We start from the raw sequence: 23,714 nt of genomic DNA on the forward strand, positions 1-23,714 counted from the left end.
GTTCTGCCAATGGCCCGTGGGGTACCAGGGGCAACCATGTCCCCTCAGTTTTCTCATCTGTAAAATGGGAGTAATCATACAGCCTGGCAAATGAAAGTTCCTGGGTGGAAATAGCAGCCTGAATTTGCTGTTATTAGATGACGGAAAGAAGGGGAGAGTCTGATTCTGAAAGCATTGCCCACTTCACGTGCTCCCAGCTGCCTTGAAGCGCTTGGCAGCACTGGTGAAGTATTTTCCCCTTGGCTTCCCATGGAGCTTTGGCTGGATCACCAAAGGTTTTCTGGTTGGGTCAGGGTGGTGGTTGGTGTTTTTGCCTCTCTTTTCCAAAGGGAAGGACCACGAGTTTGAGCAGAGCCCCCGAAATGCTGCCTTTCCGCAAGCAAACCCTGACGTGACAAGAGAGCGAAAGGGGAAAGCTTGCTTTCTGCAGCAAAGGCCGTGACAGGATCCCCACCCATCCACCTCCCCAGGCAGCCTTATCTCCGTTCTCCGGGGCCAGTCTGGATCTGTTTCTACCCTAACCCGCACCAACAGGGGGAAGCCATGTGCCCCCCTCAAAGCCGCCATGCCCTCGTGGGCTGGGAACACAGACCCACCCCTGGTGCCTCACCTCTCAGTGGTGTTTTGGTGTATCTGCGCAGGCCCGTTCAAAACCAGCCAGGGCCGGGGAGTGGGGCGGACACACCTCAAAGCAGAGGGGTTTTCTACAGCTTAAACAGCACATGACCTCTGGCCCGGCCCCCATCAGGGAGCAATAAAGGTTGACAGGTCTGGAAAAAAATGTTCTCGTTGTGAACATAAACCGGCTGGATGGAGCCCCAGTTGCTCCCAGCTGTAATGGGGAAATGCTTAGCATCGGAGTCATATGAAATCCCCACCCATTCTTATTAATTTTTTTAAAAGGCCTTGGGTGGCAGGGTTTTTTTTTTCCCCTTTTCATTGAGACGGACCTTGAAGGCAGAGCTCAGCCACACCCTGCCTCCTTGTCTTTTCCTGCCTCTTTTTTACGTATGGAATTTAAAAATAAGCCAGGGTTTTTCTGGCTTACCATAGGAATGCTAGGCTTGACAGATGTCACGTCCGTTTGCTTATTTTTCTCCTTTTCCCTGTCTCCTCCCGGATCGCAAGCCCCAGGTCTACCCTATGCAAGAAATTCGGTTTAAGACATGCAGCTCCAGCGACGAGAACAGCATAGCTGGAGTTGACATCCCTTGCATCAAATTTCCCTAGCACCCACACAGCCGGAGGTCAATGGGAGAAATGCTACTGTTGACTTCCCTGACTCCTCGCGAACCCGGGGAGAACCGAGGTCAAAAGGGATGACATCGGCGTTCGATTTAACGGGTCCTTACTAGACCGGGTAAATCAAACTCTAGAAGATCAACCTCCGGAGCATCGATCTCCATGTAAGTATCGAATCATAGAATCATAGGTTTGGCAGAGACCTCAGGAGGTCATGGAGTCCAACTCCATGCTCAAAGCAGGACCAACTGCAACTCAATCATCCCAGCCAGGACTATGTCAAGCCAGGACTTCAACACCTCTAGGGATGGAGATTCCACCCGCTCCCTAGGGAACCCATCCCAGTGCTTCCCCACCCTCCTCGGGAAATAGTTTGTCTTAATATCCAACCTCTATCTCCCCCGCTGCAACATGGGACCATTGCTCCTCGTTCTGTCATCTGTTGCCGCTGAGAACAGCCTCTCTCCATCCTTTTTGGACCCCCCCTTCAGGTAGTTGAAGGCTGCTCTCAAATCCCCCCTCACTCTTCTCTTCTGCAGACTAAACAAGCCCAAATCCCTCAGCCTCTCCTGTTAGGTCACATGCTTCAGCCCCCTCATCATTTTGGTTGCCCTCCACTCGAACCTCTCCAATGTGTCCACATCCTTTCTGTAATGGGAGGCCCATTAATTGGACACAATACTCCAGATGTGCCTCACCAGTGCCGAATAAAGGGGAATAATCACTTCTCTAGCTCTGCTGAAAATGTTCCTCCTAATGCACCCTAATATGCCATTAGCCTTCTTGGCTACAAGGGCACACAGCTGACTCCTATCCAGCTTCTCATCCACTATCGTTCCCAGGCACTTTTCTGCTGAACTGCTGCATAGCCAGTAGGTCCCCATCCTGTAGTAGTGCTCTGGATTCTTCCATCCAGAGGGCAGGACTCTGCACTTGTCCTTGTTGAATCTCATCAGATTTCTTTTGGCCCAATCCTCCAATTTGTCTACATCACTCTGAACCCTATCCCTGCCCACCAGCCTATCTACCTCTCTCCTAGCTTGGTGTCATTTGAGCACACTACCCAGCCTTTACTCACCCACATCAGGATCACTCCAGGGCATAACTGCTCCACCATCTAGGGATTCACTGCCATGCCCTCTGTTATGTCCTTCCATGCTGCTGACCAAACTGCCTGATGAGGCTGTATGCAAATGGTGAACGCTCTGGTTTTCTGCAGGTCCAGATTCGATCCTATGCCGGAGGTGTACTCGTGGTCTGTGTCTACACTGGCCGCTTATTCCGGAAAATCAGCCGCTTTTCCGGAATAACTTGCCAGCTGTCTACACTGGCCCCTTGAATGTCCAGAAAAGCACTGACAATCTACTGTAAGAAATCAGCCACTTTTCCAGAAATACTACGCTGCTCCTGTTTGGGCAAAAGTCCTTTTTCCGGAAAACTGTTCCGGAAAAGGGCCAGTGTAGACAGCACAGTAGTGTTTTCCGCAAAAAAACCCCAATAGCGAAAATCACGATCGGGGTTTTTTTGCGGAAAAGCGCGTCTACGTTGGCACGGACGCTTTTCCAGAAAAGGGGCTTTTTTCCGGAAATACTTATCACAGAAAACTGTTCCATTTTAAGCATTTCTGGAAAAGGGTGCCAGTGTAGACGTATGTTGTGTAACACACTACTGGCAGGGACTCTGAGGCCTTGCTAATCAGTGTGGTGTCAGATCATAGATAGAAAACACTTGATTCTGGTGGCTTGGCTTGCTTGGAATCCATACAGATTCCATCCCTTGCAAGCCCTTTGGATCGGGCCATTCAGCATTTCTCACTGTCCTGAAGTCTATTGAGCCATAGAAGGCCATTGGGTCTAGTTTAAGGGTGTGTCCAATCTCCTCCCTTTCCCTTGCTCCTTCACTTCTTTCAGAGAATCATAGGACTATAAAATCATAGAACTGGAAGGGACCTCGAGAGGTCATCAAGTCCAGTCCCCTGCCCTCACGGCAGGACTAAGCACCATCTAGATCATCCCTGACAGATGACTGTCCAACCAGAGCTCTTCAAAAGCTAGCACCCCACTGGCCACATTCTCCCAGGCTCCTTTGGGAAGCCCTCCCCATGGTTTGAGAACTGCCGGCTTAGACATTACTGATCCTTTTCCTCCATGTTACAGCCTTCTGCCCTGACTCCCAAAGACCTGGGTACTACTTGTGTCCTGCCCCCCTCACCCACAGCTCTGCCAATGCACTTCGCTCCCGGCCTGGCAAGGCCCTGACCGACGGCACAGCTTGTTGGGTGAATTCTGGGCCTCTCCCCTCAGGCTGCCCGGTGTGCCACAGCAAAGTTAGTGCTAAGATGGGCCCCAGGAGGAGAATTCACTTCAGCTTTCCTCCATCCAGCTTCATACTGAAGCCCAGATCCACAGAAGACACGACCCCGGGGGACCTGCCGGCTCTCCTCACACTTAGCTCTGTTGGAACAAAACCTAGCTCAGCCACAGCACTTTCCATCATTAGACAGCAACGTGCTTTATCAAAAGGTGGGGGGCAGTCTCCTGATTGCCATTTTACAGATGGGGAAACTGAGGCACAGAGCTCTACTCAAGGCCACACAGCGAACCGCTGGCAGAGACTGGAATATAAACAGCTTCTGAGATTCAGGCTAGCGCGCTCACCACTGGACCACACTGTCTCCGTGGACAAACTGCTCTTTAATTCTATACCCACAGTACTGCATTGAACCGAAGTCCGGGGTAGGGGCGGGACCCCACCACTATATTTACCCGCACAGACACAAGTACCATGGGCAGGGGGCTGCTCCAGACCTGCGGGGCCTGCTGCAAGAGGGGTCAGCCCAGCCCACCCCTCTCACCTTATTTAATCGATTAACTGGTTAAAAGTAATGTTTAACTGATTAACTAATTACAGGGGATTTTACAGCCCTGGGCTCTAGGTAATAAGGTTGGGGAACCCATCGGGATCTTTTCCCCCTAGCACCACATTGGCCTTGGTCACCAATAGTTGGAAGACGATACCATCCAGCTTTCAACCCTGCTTCTAACATGTTCCCTAAATAGCTGTGCTGCTCCCCAATTCTCTTTTCATCTTGCTGTACATGGACGGTACAGAATTCCCTCCTGAACCCTAAAGAAGATTAGCTGGTGTTCAGAAGCATGAAGCTTGATGGCCTTGACTTACTCTTAGTTTGCTCAGCTGCAGCCCATATTAACAGCCTTTAGACAACCCAGAGACGAGACAGGTGAAGCAATATCTGCCCAGACTTGAAGAAGAGCTCAGGAGAAGCTTAAAAGCTTGTGTCTCTCACCAACAAAAGTTGGCCCAATAAAAGGTATTACCTCACCCACCTTGCCTCTAATATCCAAGGCCAACCTGGCTACTACAACACAGCAAATATTAAACAATCCACTCCTTTCACAGTGCCAGCCAATAGCATCTCTCGTAATAGCCTCCGGTGGTAGTGAAAACCTTACTGGGACCACGTAGCCTTGTAGCGATGTTGGTCCCAAGCTACTAGAGTAACAAAATGGGTGAGGTAGTGTCTTCAATTGGACCAATAAAAGATATTGCCTCATCCACCTGGTGTCACTAATACCATGACTATATCATGCATTAAGCATGTGGCAGCCTGCCAAAGAAACAAACGATGCTAAGTGTCTGTCTGAATATGATTTGAAGGAACTTCCTCCTTCAACAAATGTGCTTCCTTAAAAAATGGTGGTTAGGCTCAAAATCCCATTTAGCAATAACACTGTTATGCCCTTATCAGTGCTGCGTGCTTGGGTGCCACTGCTCTCTGCTGGATGGAAATGGAACTGTTCTACTGTGGTTCATAAGCTCTGCACTGCTGTTCATCAGGGAAGAGTCTCTTTTAACTCCAAGACCAGAAGATTGTGTTTTGGCAGGAGCTGTGGTTCATCAGAAGAACGTTCGGAATGGCTGGATGTGGGCCACACTGTGACAACCCGGATGTCTCCATATGGCTATCGAGTTGTTACTCGTAGTGCTTTTCAACCCAAAGTGTTATAGAAAAGTCGGGCTAAGTTCTTTGCAGGTGTAAACTCTATTGACACCAATTGAGGAAATGCCAGCAGAGATGGAGTGCAATCACAGAAGACCCCTTAGCATTGTTCCCCAGTGTGTTGATCATGCCTTTGATGTCCACCTGTTCTGTTGGACCAGATACTTGTCTCCCCCACACAAGGCACAGAATTGGGGTTACTGCCCCCCTGCAGAGCAACGCAGTCACTGCACCAACTCAGGTCCAGGAGGACCCAGTTCTAGGGCACAGCACCCAGGAAACCAACTCCCCAAAAGGGATCCAAACTCCAAATAAATCCGTCTGTCCCTGAGTAAAGGTTTTACTCAGAAGGTAAAGCTCCCTTTATCAATGAAAAGAGAGATATGCACAGTGGTTGCTCCTCCTAGTGACAATTATTTACACTGGGCCTAATAATAAACAAAAGTCTTTTGAATAAGTGCAAACAGTAGGATTGAAGTGGTTGCAAGTAAAAAAAGACAGATCAAAGTACATTACTAAATTAAAATGAATAGCAAATGCATAACTAGTTCTAATCCACTAAGAAACTTGTTACATGCAAATTCTTAACCTGAACAGCTGTTCTTATTTCAGGTCCCAAGCTTCAAATCAAAACTGATTTTTTACTCTGACTTAGGTCTCCAGCCTTTCAAAGTTCTTTGTTTCCTCTTGGGGTGTGCCAGGCCATTTCAAAAGCCAGCTGAAGATAAAGGGCTGATGGCTTCCCATTGCTTAAATAGACTCTCTCCAAGGATGGGAATCTTTTGTTTGGCATCCCCCCGCTTATGGAAAAACACCAGGGACAAAAGGATTCCTGTACCAGGTGGTATGGTCCCAGGTCTTCCTAGGACCAACCATTGTTTGGACTAACCCGACAAACAAGGCTGTTTACGAGTCGATGAGTTGACCACCAACTCGAGGTTTCCAGGGCACTGGTAACGGTTCTCATTAGCACATTTAAAATGATCAACAGATTCACCCTTCAGTATCACATACAAGAATGGTACATACCCAAAATCAGGCTGTACAGATCCAGCATGTTATCACTGTAAAATTGATATGTGATATGACCCGTTTTGCATAAAGCTTCTTCGCATTATGCATATTCATATTCACAAGCCTATTTTCACTAGGCATAAGGAGGGGGTGGGTACATTATCCACCACTGAAACTAAGCCACCTCTGTGAGATAAGGCGCCTCTCACGTCCTGGTTCAGCAAAGCCCTGGGGTAGATACAGGTTGAACCTCTCTAGTCCGGCTCCCTTGGGACATGATGGATGCCAAACCAGAGAATTTGTTGGACCATGGGAGGTCAATGTTGTCTATCAGCATTACCAGCACTTCCACTCTTAGAGGACATTTAGGGGTAAATTAGAGCTAAACAACAGCACAGAACACGGAGACTGGTGGCTGGAAACAAACTTTATGGGACTGTGGAAAACTTGGCCACACCCCATGATAAATTGGCATTCGGCAAAGTAAAATCATGCCAGGCCACGGAGGTCGCCCCCCTGTGAGGGAGTGAGAGGAGGGCCTGGCAGGGCAGGAGCTAAACAAGGCCTTTTGGCCCAATCAGCCCCGCCCCATTTTACCTGCAGCCAATGCCAGGCCTGGAGGGAGAATAAAAGGAGGGAACCTGGCTCAGTTCGGGGCTGACCAGTGAAGAGGCAGGAGGTGGTTCTGCCGTCCACAGGACCTGAGCCAGAGCTGTCTGCTGAGTCGGCCCCAGGAGGACGCAAGCCTCCAACGCCCTTCCCCCCCTTAGGTGCAAAGGGTGGGAACCAGAGGGAAACCCCCACTGCGGAGGGGGAAATTGGATTCTTGAGGCCACGCCCCACACTGAAGGAGCAGACTTTGATAAGTGGCCAGAAGTCAGGGGCAGCCGATGACTATAGACCGACTCAGCCGTTGCCTAGGGCGCCGCCTTTAACGGGGCACCCGGGACGCCCGATGATGATGTCACTCCATTAACCGCCGTGCAGGCTGGGGCGCCAATTGCACGTTCCGCCTGGGGCACCAGCTGCCGCAGCCCACCTCAGGCCACTCCTGCCAGAAGTCCTTCACCCCGGGCCCCCGGCTAACACCGGGACCTAACCACTCGGGAACCCCGCTGCCCGGGGGACCAGGTTACATTGCCGAACTAGAGTGCCGGACTAGAGAGGTTCAACCGTAACTTGAAGTCTGTGAGTTCTGCCTCTGACGTTCATTTCTCCTGGTCACGAACTTAGTTTTAAGCTCGCCAATGCCCAAAGCCCCGTTTCCCATCCCAACTCTTGCAGGACGGGCGCTCCTCCCGTCGCACTCAAACAACAGGGCTCTGACTCAGAGGGAAGGCTGCCATTTTTGCGACTCACCGTCTCAGCTTCCCACAGCTCGGAGGTGTTCCAGGGAGGACTCGCAGGGAAGCGTTCACCCTGCTGGCCCTTTCTGAGCTCGGGAGAGCGAGACAGAGCCCGGCGAAAAGGTCGGACGGGAGCGAGCGAAGCACGTTGCTGAGAGAGGGGACACAAGAGGGCAGCCCAAAATGAATCAGCTTCTTAATAGCTCCCTCGCGAGCCCTCCTGGCACACACCCTTGCCAGAGCGGCTGGCTGCTCCGCCAGGCCTCCGGCAGCTTCGGATACACCCAGCTGGGGCTCACTGACCCGTGAGTCATTTGTGTGATTGGTGGATTCATTTTATTTCCCCATCTTCAGAAAAGTCTGTGCACGGGGATAAATCGAGCCAGTTCCTCGGCGTATGAGGTGGTTTCTTCAGTCCCTCAGGCGAACAAGAACACATTGCCACTCTAGTCTGACCTCCGACGTCAATCGTCTTTCCGCTGGCCTCACTGGGTTTGGGAATCCCATTGTCCGGGAATCTCAAAGTGCTCAGGAGACAAGAATGAAGGAGGCCCAACAAAAATAAGAACCATTTGGATTGTGGAAGTTCCTAGGAGCCCCTCTCCTGGACCATGAATGTGTTGGACCAAGGTGGGCAAATATCAACCCATAGGCCGGATCCAATCTGCCAGGGTTAGCCCCTCCCGTACTGATCTGCTGCTCCACACGCACAGGGATGGCAGCTCCCATTGGCTGCGGATCACTGTTCCCGGCCAATGAGAGCCACGATCGCACATACCAGTGGAGGGACAGGTAAATATAGCAGCAGTCGCCCACCAGGGGCTAACTGTGAACCTCTGTTGTTTCATTGCCCACCCCAGCGCTAGGTGCTGTACAAAGAACAAACAAGCCCTTAACTCCGAGAGTTTATGAGCTCAGAGTGTGCTGCCCATGCCGCACCCATAGGCTCAAAGTGATGTAGCTGAACTAGCTTAGGAACGGCAGCTGGGAAACCACAGGGGCCTGGACGTAGCACGAGAGAGCTCCAGGAGGGCTTCCAGGGCTGCAAGAAGGCCTGTGCAGCTCATGTTGCAGCTCTCTGCTGCTGTGACTTCTCTGATCCAGGATGCAAACTAGCTAGATTACAGCAAGCTCAGGGTGTGTCTACTCACACCTGCAGGACAGATGCACCCCTCGTGCATTCGTTTGTAACCTCCTGGACCAAAGCGTTCTTCGATTGGTCAGCTCCAGGCACGCTGCTGATTTCTAAATGCACAGTAAAGTAATACACCTAACGACGGCCCTGAGTGGAAGTCCACACCTAAAAGATGGTACAGAGAAGCCACGTGGCTGCTTGCCAAGGTCCTGCAAAGAGAGTGGTGTCAATGCCAGTGTCCCCTCACATGTTTCCCATGCTTGTGCGGAATAAATTGTGTGATGTGCACTGAGGCATGTGTGGCTGTGCACCACCAATACACATGCTATAAACTGTGGGAGGCTGTGGACCCTCTGCTAATCAGCTGGGCGTCATTTGAATCTCTCCAGGCTCAGCTTACAGAGAACACTGGTCAATGCCAGGAAGAAAAGCACCTAAAAGGGTGCTACAAAGTGGGGGGGAGGGGAATTGTTCATGAGTGGTGTGGAGAAAGTGAATAAGGAAAAGTTATTTACTTGTTCCCATAATAGAAGAACTAGGGGCCACCAAATGAAACTAATGGGCAGCCGGTTTAAAACAAATAAAAGGAAGTTCTTCTTCACACAGCGCACAGTCAATCTGTGGAACTCCTTGCCTGTGGAGGTTGTGAAGGCTAGGACTATAACAGGGTTTAAAAGAGAACTAAATAAATTTATAGTCCATCAATGGCTATTATCCAGGATGGGTAAGGAATGGTGTCCCCAGCCTCTGTTTGTCAGAGGGTGGAGATGGATGGCAGGAGAGAGATCGCTTGATCATTACCTGTTGGATTCACTCCCTCTGGGACACCTGGAATTGGCCACTGTTGGCAGACAGGGTACTGGGCTGGATGGACCTTTGGTCCAACCCAGTATGGCCATTCTTATGTTCTTATGTTCTCTTTGACCTCTGAGGATAGGACAAGAAGCAATAGGCTTAAACTGCAGCAAGGGAGATTTAGGTTGGACATTAGGAAACACTTCCTACCTGTCAGGGTGGTTAAACGCTGGAATAAATTGCCTAGGGAGGTTGTGGAATTTTCATCCCTGACAATATTTAAGAGTAAGTTGAATAGAGATCTATCAGGGATGGTCCAGATGGTGCTTGGTCCTGCTGTGAGGGCAGGGGACTGGACACAATGACCTCTCGAGGTCCCTTCCAGTTCTAGTGTTCTATGATTTTATGAAAAGTCCCCATTTATCTTCACTACACTTAGTTTTGCTGCTTCAGCCCCCTGGCCGACTCCGCTCAATTCTTCCAAAACCAAATTAAATGCATAAAACACCCCGTGGACCCTTGGAAATCACTAGGAATCAGCCCCCTATTGCGAATTCATTAAGCTGGAAAAACATCAATACAGCCGCGAGTGGGACATGACCCCAGGCTGAGGTGCACAGTTGTAACCCCTTGGGCTGCCGCTACACTGCTTCAGCAAGTCTTTGGCAGCACCCAGTGAGCGTGACAAACATTGTCACATTGCTTCACTTCCCCAATTTTGCACACTCAAAGCCCGGCAAAGTGAGGCTCAATCTTCACATTTACGTCAGCATATTATTTTCCTCGACTGTTTTGCAGCCCTGCCAGTGGTGGGTACGTTTCACCCCAGAGGTGGCTGCATTTCAGGGGTAGACTAAATGATCCTGGCCGATATCCATCTGTAAAGCTTCGAGAGCAGCTTCACGGCCTGTGGAAGAGATGGGGCACCTTTTTTGGGTCGGGGGGGGGGGGCACTGACCCACAGAAAAATCAGGCAGGGACTGCACACAAGTGAGGGGAAAAAATCCCTGTCAATGCCGGGGGGGGGGGGGGAAGGTTGAGCCTTGGGGGGCAAGATCCAGTCAAGCCAGGGGCCGCATCCAGCCCTCAGGTCTGAGGTTCCCCATCCTAGGCCTAAGGGGTGAAAGGTGCTCGCCACATGTAAATGCACTAAAGTGCAAATCACACTGGGCTACTGAAATTTCTGGCAGGCCTACCTCATGGCTGAGGTATGTTTTCCTAGGAGGATTTTAATTGTAACACTGGTGTAATGCCCAGCGTGGGGAAGCTTGCTTTCTCCATGCCATACTGTTCACTCCTGTTTCAGCATCATAAACCTAGACCTGAGGGAACCTGCCCTTGTAAAGATTCGTGTGTAGCTCAGCCCAGCACCAAATCCAAATATTTATTCGCAGGTTGTTGGAACAGCCTTGCGCTGCGCCCAGATTTTTCTTCATTCACTGCCCTCGTGTGAAGGGCTCAGCTTTGCCTTTGGAAAGTTTTATGGTACACTTGTGTCCCAGCCCTCAGACACTTCCGTGACGGCCAGCCACTGGGAACCGAACGGCAGCCGACTCACCTCATTGCAATAACGTCACTCTGGCTTCTTAGGCTCGTGGCTCTGAAACGGACAGCTTAGTCCACAGCGTGGCCCCCGAAAGCATGTGTAATGCCAACAGGCAGAACCGGACCTGGGACCGCTGGACTCTACAGATCAACTCATGTGGAACCCAAAGGAGGCATTCACGTTGCAGGAGGGAAGACTTTGGAGGAAGCACTCAGAAGTCCATCTGCATACACATCACTGGTGCTAGCTGTAACTGCAGCATCTCTATTAAGACCCAGTTTCGTTTTCGAGTCCTCGCGTGTTATTACTCAGCCCTTGGTATAAGAAACAGTGCAGACAAGGCCTAGCTAGAAACAGTTTTTTTAGACTGTAAGCTCCTTTGGACTAGGGATGTTAAATATCGGTGAATTGAATAGTCGATTAATCTCATGAATTTTTATCGGTTACTTGACTGTTCGATACTTGACTATATCGGTTACTTGACTTTTATGGAGCCCCCTGCCACTTCACGCTGCTGCCTCTGTATCAGGCGGGATACTGGTCCATGAGGAGAGCCAAGTGGGAGCTGGTCCACGAGGGGAGCCCATTTAAAAACCAGCTCCCCTCACGGACCAGCTGCCTGTCACCCCACGCTGCTGCCTCTGATACAAAGGCAGCAGCATGGGGTGGAAGCAGCCCCTGACTCAGAGGGGACATGAGAGTGGTTTTCAGGTATCTAAAAGGGTGCGACTAGAAGGAGGGAGAAAAATTGTTCTCCTTGGTCTCTGAGGGTAGGACAAGGAGCAATGGGCTTAAACTGCAGCAAGAGAGGTTTAGGCTGGACATTAGGAAAAACTTCCTAGCTGTCAGGAAGTCTCAGAGCCGTGTGAGTCTGTAAGTTTAAAAACAAATAGTCCTATGGCACCTTGCAGACAAACAAAAACTATATAGTATCATGAGCTTTCATGGGCAAAACCCGCTTCTTCCCTGGAATAAATCGCCTAGGGAGGCTGTGGAAGCTCTAGCCTAGGACATATTTAAGAGCAAGTTAGACCAGTAGTTTTCAAACAACGGGGCAGGATCCAGGCCTGGGCAGTGGAATGTCGGGTGCTGGAGCTCGATGCTGCAAGGGGAGCAGGGGAACAGTGGGGGTGGGGGGGTCTAAGGCAGCTCCCTGCCTGTCCTGGCACTACAGACCATGCTGCACCCCAGAAGCGGCTGGCAGCAGGCCCGGCTCCTAGGTAGGGGGAGAGCACCCGGGGCTCCCCGCACTGCCTCTGCCCCGAGCACTAGCTCTGCCCTCCGATTGGCTGGGAACCTGCTGTCGGCTGCTTCTGGGGTGTAGCATGGTCTGCGGGGCCAGGAGAGGCGGGAAGCTGCCTTAGCCCACCCTCCCCCCACTGCACCGTTGGCTGGGAGCCACTCAAGGTAAGCCCCCCTGCCCCAGCCCTGTCCCCCCCCCCCAAAGCCGGAGCCCCTTCCACACTTGAAAGATCTTATCCCTCCCCCCCAAAGCCCACACTCCAGTCAAATGATGTCGGGTTGCAGCATCACCAATTTTCTTCAACTGGGTCATGAGAAAAAACGTTTGAAAACGGCTGGGTTGGACTGACATCTATCAGGGATGATCTAGATGGTGCTGGGTCCTGCCGTGAAGTCAGGGGACTGGACTTGATGACCTCTCGAGGTCCCTCCCAGTTCTAGAGTTCTGTGATCCTATGATCTTGTGAGTCTCCCCCTCCTTTATTCCTGTGGCTCCCCTGTTATCCTGAGAGAACAGGCTGTAAATCCCATACGGGGGGACTAGAGCTCCTCCTACTGGTGAAAAGACATCAGCTGCAGAGCGTAGCCTCCGGCACAGTATCGAAAAGACCCAGGATCGGTGGGCGGGACAATTAGACATCTGCAGATGGCCTGTGTCAGCTGACTGGGCTCCCAGGGCTCCGGGTGTTGATTGCCGTGTGGGCATTCGGGCTCAGGTTGCAGTTTAGGCTCTAGACCCTCCCTTCTCGCAGGGCCCTGGAGCCTGTCTTCTGACCCATCACTCTACAGCCCTTGTTTCCTTTCCTGACTGCTTGGCCCCACTGTTACGGCAAGAGTTTTCTTGGGCTGAATTCCAGATTGTCGACCAGTGTTTAGCAGAGAGAGAATGAACACTCTCTGCCTAACAAACTAACAATATTAGGAGATTATGCAACATTGTTTGCCCCTGGGCGGGTTTAACACCCACCACTGAAAGGCAGCCACCTCTGGAGTGGAACACAGCCGCTGGTTAGCAGCTCTGCACAACAGTAACGGTACAGCCAGACGACAAGGTTTTGTCGGAAAAAGATACGCAAAATGCGCTCCACATTCTGCGTACCTTTTTCCAATTCTTTTGTCGGAAGAGGCTTTTCTGAAATTGGGCCCGTCTAGACTGGGCCAAATGTCGGGAAAAAAACCCTCTTTCAGAAGCCCCCTTCTTCCTCGTGGAGGAATACAGGGACTTCTGAAAGAGCGCGTTTGCTCTTATGCAAAAAAAAAAAAAAAAGTGGAAGAGCACATGTGCTCCCTGGACGTGGTGGAGTTTTTTCGGGATACCTATGGTATCTAGCTGCACCCTCCAGGGAGAAAATGCAAGCTATCCTCACCAGTTAAAATCAGAAGGAAGTGATGCAAGAATTCTTGTACTTTCAATATGCTATGGAGACTCCATTTTTCTAAAATTAATATCCATTGCTATCACTGGATTCCTTTATCACCTGGTTTGCCTCTACCATTTTTATGATATTAAGTAAAAATATTAACAATACTCAAAATAGTTAGAAGACACCAACTTACAAAGGAGTCTTGCAAAGTTGTGTGACCGGACAACAAAGTAGTGGATGAAATTCAATGTTGGTAAGTGCAAAGTAACACACCTTGAAAAACACAATCCCCCACTCTACATACACAATGATGGGGGCTAAACTAGCTGTTACCAGTTGGTCAATGTGTTTCCTGAAATGTGGCACCCGGAAATGGATACAATACTTTGTAATGCACATGCGATATCTGGATGAAAACTATGACACTTCATAGCCGCCGTATGCGAATGCATTCCAGTAGGTGGCCCAACAGAGAGGCCAGAAAGGCCTATCACGGTCATCTAGCTTCTCCCACTCAGTTAATGAGAACTTAATGATCTGATACATCATTACCTGAAAAGGGATTCTGATGTCTACCCAAGACAACTTCAGTTATTCAGCATCCCTTGAAGACGGTCTGACCACTGACTTTGTACTGCGCCCTGTTTCATGACGACGTTTGAGTCCTTTCAGTTCAAGGCACTGTAGAATAATGCGTATGGCTGATATAATATTTTTCACCCAGGCGTCTCAAGCTTTGTACAGAGGAAGGAAAGGAAAGCCACACCTTCCAGCCTACTGCTGTGACAGACCTGCTGCTGTTCCCTCTGCTTCTTCACAGAGAATACACAACATGCGTCTGGTGGCTCGTGACTAGGCCTCATCACCAAATTTGGTCCACTGGTTGGACCATTGGCTTCTCCGGACCATGCCAGGTAATGAAAGGGAGCATGAGGTGAATGCTGGATTCACAACCCTCATTTCCTCCACTGAATTTCAGCATCATTCTCTGGCTCTGATTCCTGCCTCCCAACTCCTTCTCTGACTCAGTGATATTCGGCACTGGGGAGGCCACATCTGGAGTATTGCATCCAGTTCTGTCCCCTCCCTCTCGCCCCCTCCCCCCATTATTGAAAGGATGTGGATGCATTGGAGAGGGTCCAGCGGAGGGTAATCAAAATGATGAGGGGACTGGAGTACATGACTTATGAGGAGAGGCTGAGGGATTTGGGCTTGTTTAGTCTGCAGAAGAGAAGAGTGAGGGGAGAGGGGGGATAGATTTGAGAGCAGCCTTCAGCTTCCTGAAGGGAGGTTGCCAAGAGGCTGGAGAGAGGCTGTTCTCAGTGGTGACGGATGGCAGAACGAGGAGCAATGGTCTCAAGTTGCAGTGGGGAATGTCTAGGATGGATATTAGGAAAAACTATTTCACTGAGAGGGCGGGGCAGCCCTGGGATGGGTTCCCTCGGGAGGGGGTGGAATCTCCATCCTTAGAGGTGTTTAAATCCCAGCATGACAAAACCCTGGCTGGATGATTTAGTTGTGGTTGGTCATAGAATCCCAGGTCTCTTCCAGCCCTAGGATTCTGTGACCACTAGGCCTAACTCCTGCTAGGCTAGACTGTTTACATCCCTGTCATAACACTGAGGTTCTAAGGGATTATTGAAAGAGCTCCATTCTACAAATGGGTAAACCGAGGCACGGGGTTCAAGAGCATGGAGTTCAGGAGCCAGGAATGGCGTGCAAATGTCCAAGTTCCCAGCTCAGAACGTGACACTCTCCACCTTCTTCCCCTGGGTGCTACAGCTGGTTGAACATTTTCCATTAAACTCAGTGAAGTCCAAGGGAGAGATGGGTGCTTGTCTTGAGACACATGGAGGCTGACGTCCAGCAGTGCTGCATACCCCCAGGTGGGCGCACAAAGGCAGAGGAGACTTCTGAAGATCTAAGTGCTTCAGCTATCCCCGACTCATTTCGTTTATTTTCCTTTGGATGGAAAAAAATGCTTTGTAGGGGAAAACAAACGAGCTTATTTTTCATTTGAAAGGTTCCGATTTTTGACCATGCTAAACATTTTCTTTTAACTTCAGCACTGAACCCAAAAGTTGGCTTTCATTTTTTTTCATGGGGAGGTAGGGAAAAATTAAGCCACTCACCCCAACTCACAGAAGAACTAAAGTTTCAACCTAGGTCTTCTAGGCCACGTCTACACTAGGAAATTATTTAGAAATAACTAAATTCAAAATAATAACTCCTGATTTAACAAAATCGAAATAGCATGCCCCCACTATGTGGAAGCCTCAAAACGAGTCTGAGGCAGGCTCCATTAATGTGGATGTATCTCAGACTTAGAGTCTCAGGAAGCACGAGGGAGTAATTAGTTTGAATGAGTCTGCGGAGTCGTTATTTCGAAATAGTGGCACCGGAGCATCCACACAACTGCTATTTCGAAAGAACTATTTTTAAATAGGCGTTATTTCCCTGAGAAAAGCAGGAGCACAGATTTCTAAATAAGCGGCCCGTTATTTTGAAGTAACAGGCTTGGTCATGTGGACACTTTGTTTATTATTTCAAAATAAGGGGGGGCGGTATTTCAAAATAATTCCCTAGCATAGACCCGGATCTACATAGTACGCGAGGCCCTTAACTACAAAGCCATCCTCCTTCCACGCCTCACAAACCCACTGCTAGAGCTTCAGTTACAGCGCTCCATGCATGCAACTTGTAAACGGGGGGCATAAGGAACGGGGATGCAGGAATGAGGGCTTGGAGGTGGGGATGAGCAGGTTTTCCTGGTGGGTTTGCACTCAGAGACACAGGCCCAGAGGGCCCCGCTCGGTGTCCTGAGGTAGGTGTTGCTCCTCCTACAGCATTCCTCAAATCCTGAGCAGCTTGTTTATTCCAACACCCACTGCATCGGGTGACCTTCCTGTGTATCCACAGAAAAGCGGACAATATTATCTCTCGCCTCTGGCCCAGCCCGACAGTCTCCTCTGGCACGAGATCCTGTCACGCGCTCGCAGACCGTGTGGAGCAAGACAATTCAGCCTCCTCTTGATTAATCACCCTCACCTCTCGACTGCAATGAAAGCAGATTCCGGGCGGGAGGAGAAGATAAATGCCTTCCCCCTTGGAAGGAACACACTGTGGTCTTCCCCTGTAGGTTATGTCCAGCCACTCATCATCCGACCATCATTGGTCACCTTTGTTTCTGCTTTACTTGTTAGATTGCTTGTGGCTGAGTCTCCCAGGCAGTGGGGTGGCCTAGCGGTTAGGCCCCAGAGTAAACTGGTGGTCTGGGGTGTGGGACCCTGCTGCTGAGGCCCCGGGCCTAGGAATTCCAGCCTCTTGTCAGAGTCTAGTTCTTAAGTTTGGGGTGTGGCCCCAAACGTCCAATTTCTCCCTCTTCAGGGAGGGTTCCTTGTGGTTCTCTCCCCCTTTGCGCCAGGGGGAGAACATAAGAACATAAGAACGGCCGTACTGGGTCAGACCAAAGGTCCTTCTAGCTCAGTAGCCTGTCTGCCAACAGTGGCCAGCACCAGGTGCCCCAGAGGGGGTGGACCGAAGACAATGATCAAGCGATTTGTCTCCTGCCATCCTTCTCCAGCCTCTGACAAACAGAGGCCAGGGACACCATTTTATCCCCTGGCTAATAGCCTTTTATGGACCTAACCTCCATGAAATTATAGAATCATAGAATCATAGAACTGGAAGAGACCTCAGAAGGTCATCAAGTCCAGCCCCCTGCTCTAGGCAGGACCAATCCCATCTAAATCAATCCCATCTAAATCAAATTATCTAGCTTCTCTTTAAGGAGGGGTTGGAGGTTTGCATGCTCCTGTGTCGACGTTATGTCGACAGAACTCAGCGGTAATGTAGACGTAGGTATAGTTTTGTCGACAAAAGTCCACTTTTGTCGACAAAACTCTGTAGTCTAGACACACCCTACTAGTGATGGGTTTTGCCCAAGGTCACACAGGAGGTCAGTAGCAAAGCTAGGGCTGGGATGGAATGGTAGGGATGGCTCTCTGAAATTCTACTATAGTGTAATAGGCTGATCCACACTTAAAAGTTGAATGGGTATAAATTCTTTGGCTTGGGGCGGGGTTGATATTTTACTGAGTGAGTTACACCAATATAGTTACACTGAGCCTGGATGCAGTTACAACAGAATGTTGGGAATAATTAAAAACGGGATGGCGAATAAGACAGAGAATATCTTATTGCCTCTGTATAAATCCATGGGACACCAACTTCTTGAATACTGCGGTCGCCTCATCTCAAAAAAGATCTCTTGGCACGGGGAAAAGTTGAGAAAAGAGCAACAAAAATGATGAGGGTTTTGGAACAGCTGCCATATGAAGAGAGATTAAAAAGAGAAGACTAAAGGGGTATATGATAGAGAGCTATAAAAGCATGGCTGGGAAGGAGAAAGTAAATAAGGAAAAGTTGTTTACTTGCTCCGATAACATTAGAACTAGGGGTGACCAAATGAAATAAACAGGGAGCGGGTTTAAAACAAACCAAAGAAAGTATTTCTTCATGCAACTCACAGTCAACCTGTGGAACTCCTTGCCAGAGGATGTTATGAAGATCAGGACTTTAACAGGATTCTGAAAAGAACTAGATAAATTCATGGAGGTTAGGTCCATCAATACTTATTAGCCAGGATGGGTAGCGATGATGCCCGTAGCTTCTGTTTGTCAGAGGCTGGGAATGGGTGACAGGAGAGGGATCACTTAATAATTCCCTGCTATGTCCAGTCCCTGGCTATTTCTAGACTGCAGGTTTCTTTTGGAAGAACCTTTTTTTTGGAAGAGCTCTTCCGAAAAAACTTCTTCCGGAAGAGAGCGCACACCCTGCCAAAGCGCATGGAAAAAGCCACCTGCTTTTTCGAAAGAAAGCGTTCACACTGAATGGACGCTCGCTCGCATTTCAGCTGTGATTGCTATGGACGGAGCGGCCACCAAGGCACCTGTGCTTTTTCCACTTTCCTCTTCTTCCGAAAAAACTCCCTCTTCCCCATCCACACTACAGAGCTGGGGGTGCATGGTCTGGGAGGAAGAGAGGAAGGGAGGGAGGGGGCAGGAGCAGGTTGAGGCGGGGTTGCAGGGTCTGGGTGGGAAGTAGGGTGCAGGAGCAAGGCTGGAGGTACATGGTCTGGGAGGGAGGGAGGCAGTAGGAGCAGGTTGGGGCGGGGAGCAGGGTCTGGGTGGGATGAAATGTTCTGGAGCAAGGTTGGGTGGAGAGTCTGGAAGGGAGGGGGCAGGAGTGGGATGTGGTTGTGAGGTCCAGGCAGGAGGCGGGTGCAAGAGTAGGGGTGGGCAGGGAGGATACAGGTGGTTCTGGGTGCTTCAGGGAAGCACGGCCTGCAGACTCTGCCCCCCCTCCCCCCGGCATAGGCCTCGATTCCCTGCGGTAGGAGGGGGACAGGAATGAGCCCTAAGACTCACAGGTCAGAGGAAGGTAAGCCGCAGACCGAGCCAGACTTTGGGCCGTAGGTTCTCTACCCCGATTTAGAGAGCAAAGAGGGCGGAATAAATTTTGTTACGGGGCCAACCTCTGCGGATGAGAGAGAGAGAAAACAACGGGGGGTAGGGAGGGGTACCGGCTTGCAATAAGCCACAAATCCAGAGTCTCCGCTCAGTCCTTGATTTTCGGCGTCCGGCAGCTCATGGTTAAAATGGCCTGGCTCATCTTTGGGAAGTGTGGTGCACTTTCCTTCGCAGGTGGGGACCGAGAGACCAGACCCAATGTGATTTAGACATTTCTCCTAATATTACTATCTCCCGTCCCCCAGCCAGTAGAGTTGTGTCTCTATTACAGCCGGCGTGCACCTCCGCAGCCCTTAGCCCCCCTCCGCCAAGCAAACAGCCACTTCCTTTCCATGTCGCCACAACGCTGCTCCGTGTTCTCTGCAGCGCTGGCAGGTTAATATTTTACTTGGAGTGTGAACTCTGGAGAGGTTTGGAAATAGAACGGATGCTAGAATAATAACACAAGAGCGTACGCCACATTTGTCGCCAAGATATCTCAAAGCACGTTACAAAAGCCCCCATTTTACAGATGGGAAAACTGAGGCACGGAGCAGCAAAATGACTTTCTGGAGGTCACGCAGCAGGCAGTAGCAAAGCTGGGAAGAGAACCTAGATCTCCCAAATGCCACCCCTTACTCCTAGAAACCCCTTATGCCTTTACAATCTTTTCCAAACTCTGTCCCATGCCTTGAAGGGACCATCTCTAGACATGAGTGCACGGTTTGTCATCCCAATCCCATCTGTTCTGCTGGAAATGGGCACCAAACATGCCATCTGTATGATGACTCCGAGTCTTTTGCCCCCATTCTCCCCTGGGGGCCAGGCTCCCTCGTTCAACTCAGTCTCCCATAATGCAACTGCATCATTTGACGTTCATGGAACACCACACGCCTGGGTCAGAGGGAAGGCCACAATGCATCCTGGGAGAAGCAGTCCAACCAAAGCACCTGGCCCATGGAGGTTTATGGGAACAAATGGCACTTGAAATACAACTCCCATGCTGCTTCAAATGGATCTTGCAATGAAATGTATCCTGACAACAAACAATTTGGAAAAAAGGGGCCATATTAATTTTTTTTCCCACCCAAAATGTTAATTTGGAGGAAGCTGCATTTTCCATCGAAAACCATTTGGGCAGAATATGCCTGGCCTGCTCTAAAGATAGGAAGATCGCAGGATCAGCTGCCTGCTTCTTTTCCACAGGGAACAGGGAGGGGTAGATCTGCCGGTTTTTCTGAGGCTTGAGGAAACTTTCGGAGGCACTGGGCAAAAGAGTTCTGGGAGATGACCTGAAAAGCAGGTCCAGTCCGATGCTGAGGAGGTTGTGGTAGCCCAGGGAGCTCGATTTTTTCCCCCTCCCCAGCTCTCTATCCCTTTGAGTTGGTGACTAAGCAACGGAGAATTTGAAACCCTCGCTGAATCCAATATCAGGAAAGTAAGAACAGTAGAACGTTAGAACGGCCATTGTGGGTCAGACCAAAGGTCCATCTAGCCTAGGGTCCTGTCTGCTGACAGTGGCCAACGAACAAATGTGGGAACCATCAAGTGATCCAAAAAAACCCAGCCAAGGCTTGCATCAAAAGTTGACTTGCAATAGGCCACAGCAAGGAAACCCTGACCCCAAATCAGCTCATCTATAAATGATTTAGCACGAGGTTCCCCACAAATACGAGGTGAACAATGGATGGCCATTCCATCCTCGCTCCAGGCCTTACCCAAATGGTTCTCCTCAGTGAGCCCAACTCCTGCAGGGGTGGCCGGCTACCCATGGCTAACTGAGGTTCCACGGCGCTACCGTATTATGACGGCTAGGGGGGATTCCGATTTAGAGGCAGTCCATTCATGATGTCACAGATCATGGCTTCTCCCCATTGGCTCCTCAGCCCAGCACATACACCAAATGTCTGAACCTACAGTTCCTTTCACAGGGTACGTCTACACAGCAACATTATTTCAAAATAACTTAGGCCGCATCTACGTGGCAGGCAGCTATTTCAAAATAATGTCAAAATACTATCAAACTGGAGGACTTCTTACTCAAACTCCTGTAACCCTCATTGTACGAGGAGTAAGGGAAGTCAGATCTGCAGGCTAGCTTGACAGGTGTGCTGCCCCAAGCAATCTCCCCACCCAACACTGTCCCCGGCCAGGGAACAAGGAAGAAACAAGTAGGAAGGTAAGTGTCACACTTGCCTTGTATTGCTCCGTGCTTAGCAGAATGGGCCCCGGGTGATAAAGAGCTACACTATTCACATTACCGGCCTGGAGCCATACTGTAGATCCCCGTTACAATGCCAACAACGGCGAGACAGGGACCTCCCATGAAGCCTGTTGGAGCTGTCTGCGAATAACGCAGAAGCCCTTGGCCTTAATAACCGTGTTAGGTTCCAAGCACATGGAAGAACGGTTACTGCAAAGAGAGATCAGCGAGGAAGGGTGTCTCCGAGGATTTCAGCCTTAGCAAATTGCAAAATCAGATCCAACGGAGGCAGAAAGCAGGCCAAGCTGCCGAAAAATACAATTAATCTCTTTACCTGGTTGGAGAAGTGTAACCCACACTCTTAGGGTGCGTCTACACTGAGGCGCTATCTCGGGATACTTCTGGTATCCCGAAATGACTATTCCGCATCTTGGCTGCATGCCCGTTATTTCGAAATACCCTTTGAAACAACGGGCTCGCTATTCCGACGTCCTTGTAAATTTCGTTCCATGAGGATTAAGGGATATTTCAGAGTAGCGGTTTATTTCGAAATTTGGTGCTGTGTACACAGCATCAAATGACAAAATAAGCTATTTTGAAATATACTCGAAATAAGTTACGCAATTTGCTTACATGTAGATGTGCCCCTCTATGGTTGACTATCCCATGGAGCAGCACTTAGACCTCTTACAGCGAGAGCTAAGAACAAGGGAGCTCTACAGCCTAAGCTACAAGGCAGCTGGCTTGCTAGCTCAACCTGTAGAGGCTCATATTCTGAAGTTCCAGGTTCAAATCTTATTGGTGGTTAATAACAGTCTTAGCATCCAGGCCTCTGGGAAAAGCAAACTCTAATGTAGGGTCCTTACTAGTTCATAATTGTTTGTTCCTGATGGCTACATCTACACTACAAGTTTTCTCAGCTAAAAATATGCTAATGAGGGACTTCTTTGCATGAGTTGTGATCTCATTTGCATATTTCCTGACAAACCGTTTTTGCGCTGGGGTTTTTGCGCAAAAACAAGCAGTGGGGATGTTTTCTTTTTGTGCAAAACCCCCCTTTTTCTGCAAGATCCTTACGCCCCAAAAAAAGGAGGTTTACCGATCTTGCAGAAAAAGTTTTTTGCGCAAAAAGAAAACATCCACACTACTTGTATTTGCGCAAAAACCCCAGCGCAAAAACGGCTTGGCAGGAAACATGCAAATGAGGTCATGATTCATGCAAAGGAGTCCCTCATTAGCATATTTTTTGTGGCGAAAACTCGTAATGTAGACGTAGCCCATGGCTGTGTGTAGACTGGCAAGATTTTCCTGAAAATCAGCCGCTTTTCCGGAAAAACTTGCCAGCTGTCTACACTGGCCGCTTGAATTTCAGGAAAAGCACTAACGATCTCATGTAAGATCGTCAGTGATTTTCCGGAAATACTATGCTGCTCTCGTTTGGGCAAAAGTCTTTTTCCGAAAGACTTTTGCGCAAAAGGGCCACTGTAGACAGCACAGTAGTGTTTTCTGCAAAAAAGCCCCAATCGCAAAAATGGCGATCGGGGCTTTTTTGCAGAAAAGTGCATCTAGATTGGCCATGGACGCTTTTCCACAAAAAGTGCTTTTCCGGAAAAGCGTCCTGCCAATCTAGACGCGCTTTTCCGAAAATGCTTTTAACGGAAAACTTTTCTGTTAAAAGCATTTCTGGAAAATCATGCCAGTGTACATGTAGCCGATGTGTTTAGGAGGACAACAATTTCCCCTCTGTTTAGGTGTCTTTCATGTTTGCAGAAGGCATTGTTTTGACAACTCCAGAGACAAATCAATAGGGCAGAGCAAAGCCTGCTCCCCACCTGCTGCTCTGCCCGTATGCCACATCTATTCTGGAAGGAGCACCCCAACAGATGAAGAGGTAGTTAAATCTCAATACATGGGCAGGCTTACCCTGGGCCAGATGCTCAGCTGCTCTGAACCAGTGTCTCTCCAGAGTCCAATGGAATTAGATCAAGTTACACCAGCTGACTTAGGCCACGTCTCCACTTGCCATGCTGGGGATCAATCTTCTGGCATTTGATTTAGCAGGTCTAGTTAAAGCCCACTAAATAGAACACCGAGGGTGGCTCTGGTCGGCATTGGTACTCCTTGCAGTCGTGAGGAGTAAGGGAAGCCAATGGGAGCATTTGTTCCTGTTGGCCACCCACTGTGAAGAGGGAGCCTAACTCAGCTTAAGGTAAACCCACTCCAGCTATGTATTTTATGGAGCTGGAGCTGTGCACCTTAAGTTGACCTTCTGGGTCTAGTGTAGACCTGGCCTGAG

At 49.7% G+C, this 23,714-nt stretch overlaps 1 long non-coding RNA gene across 1 annotated transcript in view; it reads right to left on the reverse strand.

Moving 5' to 3' along the window:
* LOC142826869 (uncharacterized) overlaps positions 1-21,082 on the reverse strand; it is a 74,106-nt gene extending 53,024 nt beyond the window's left edge. The window contains exons 1-2 of the long non-coding RNA XR_012901139.1: positions 20,934-21,082; positions 14,258-14,386 (exon numbers count right to left, since the gene is read on the reverse strand). This is a non-coding gene — a long non-coding RNA (uncharacterized LOC142826869). The remainder of the gene's footprint in view (positions 1-14,257; positions 14,387-20,933) is intronic.
* Between the last annotated feature and the right edge of the window lie 2,632 nt (positions 21,083-23,714).

This window comes from Pelodiscus sinensis, chromosome 2 (genome assembly GCF_049634645.1).
Source record: "Pelodiscus sinensis isolate JC-2024 chromosome 2, ASM4963464v1, whole genome shotgun sequence".
Classification (NCBI taxonomy): domain Eukaryota; kingdom Metazoa; phylum Chordata; order Testudines; family Trionychidae; genus Pelodiscus; species Pelodiscus sinensis.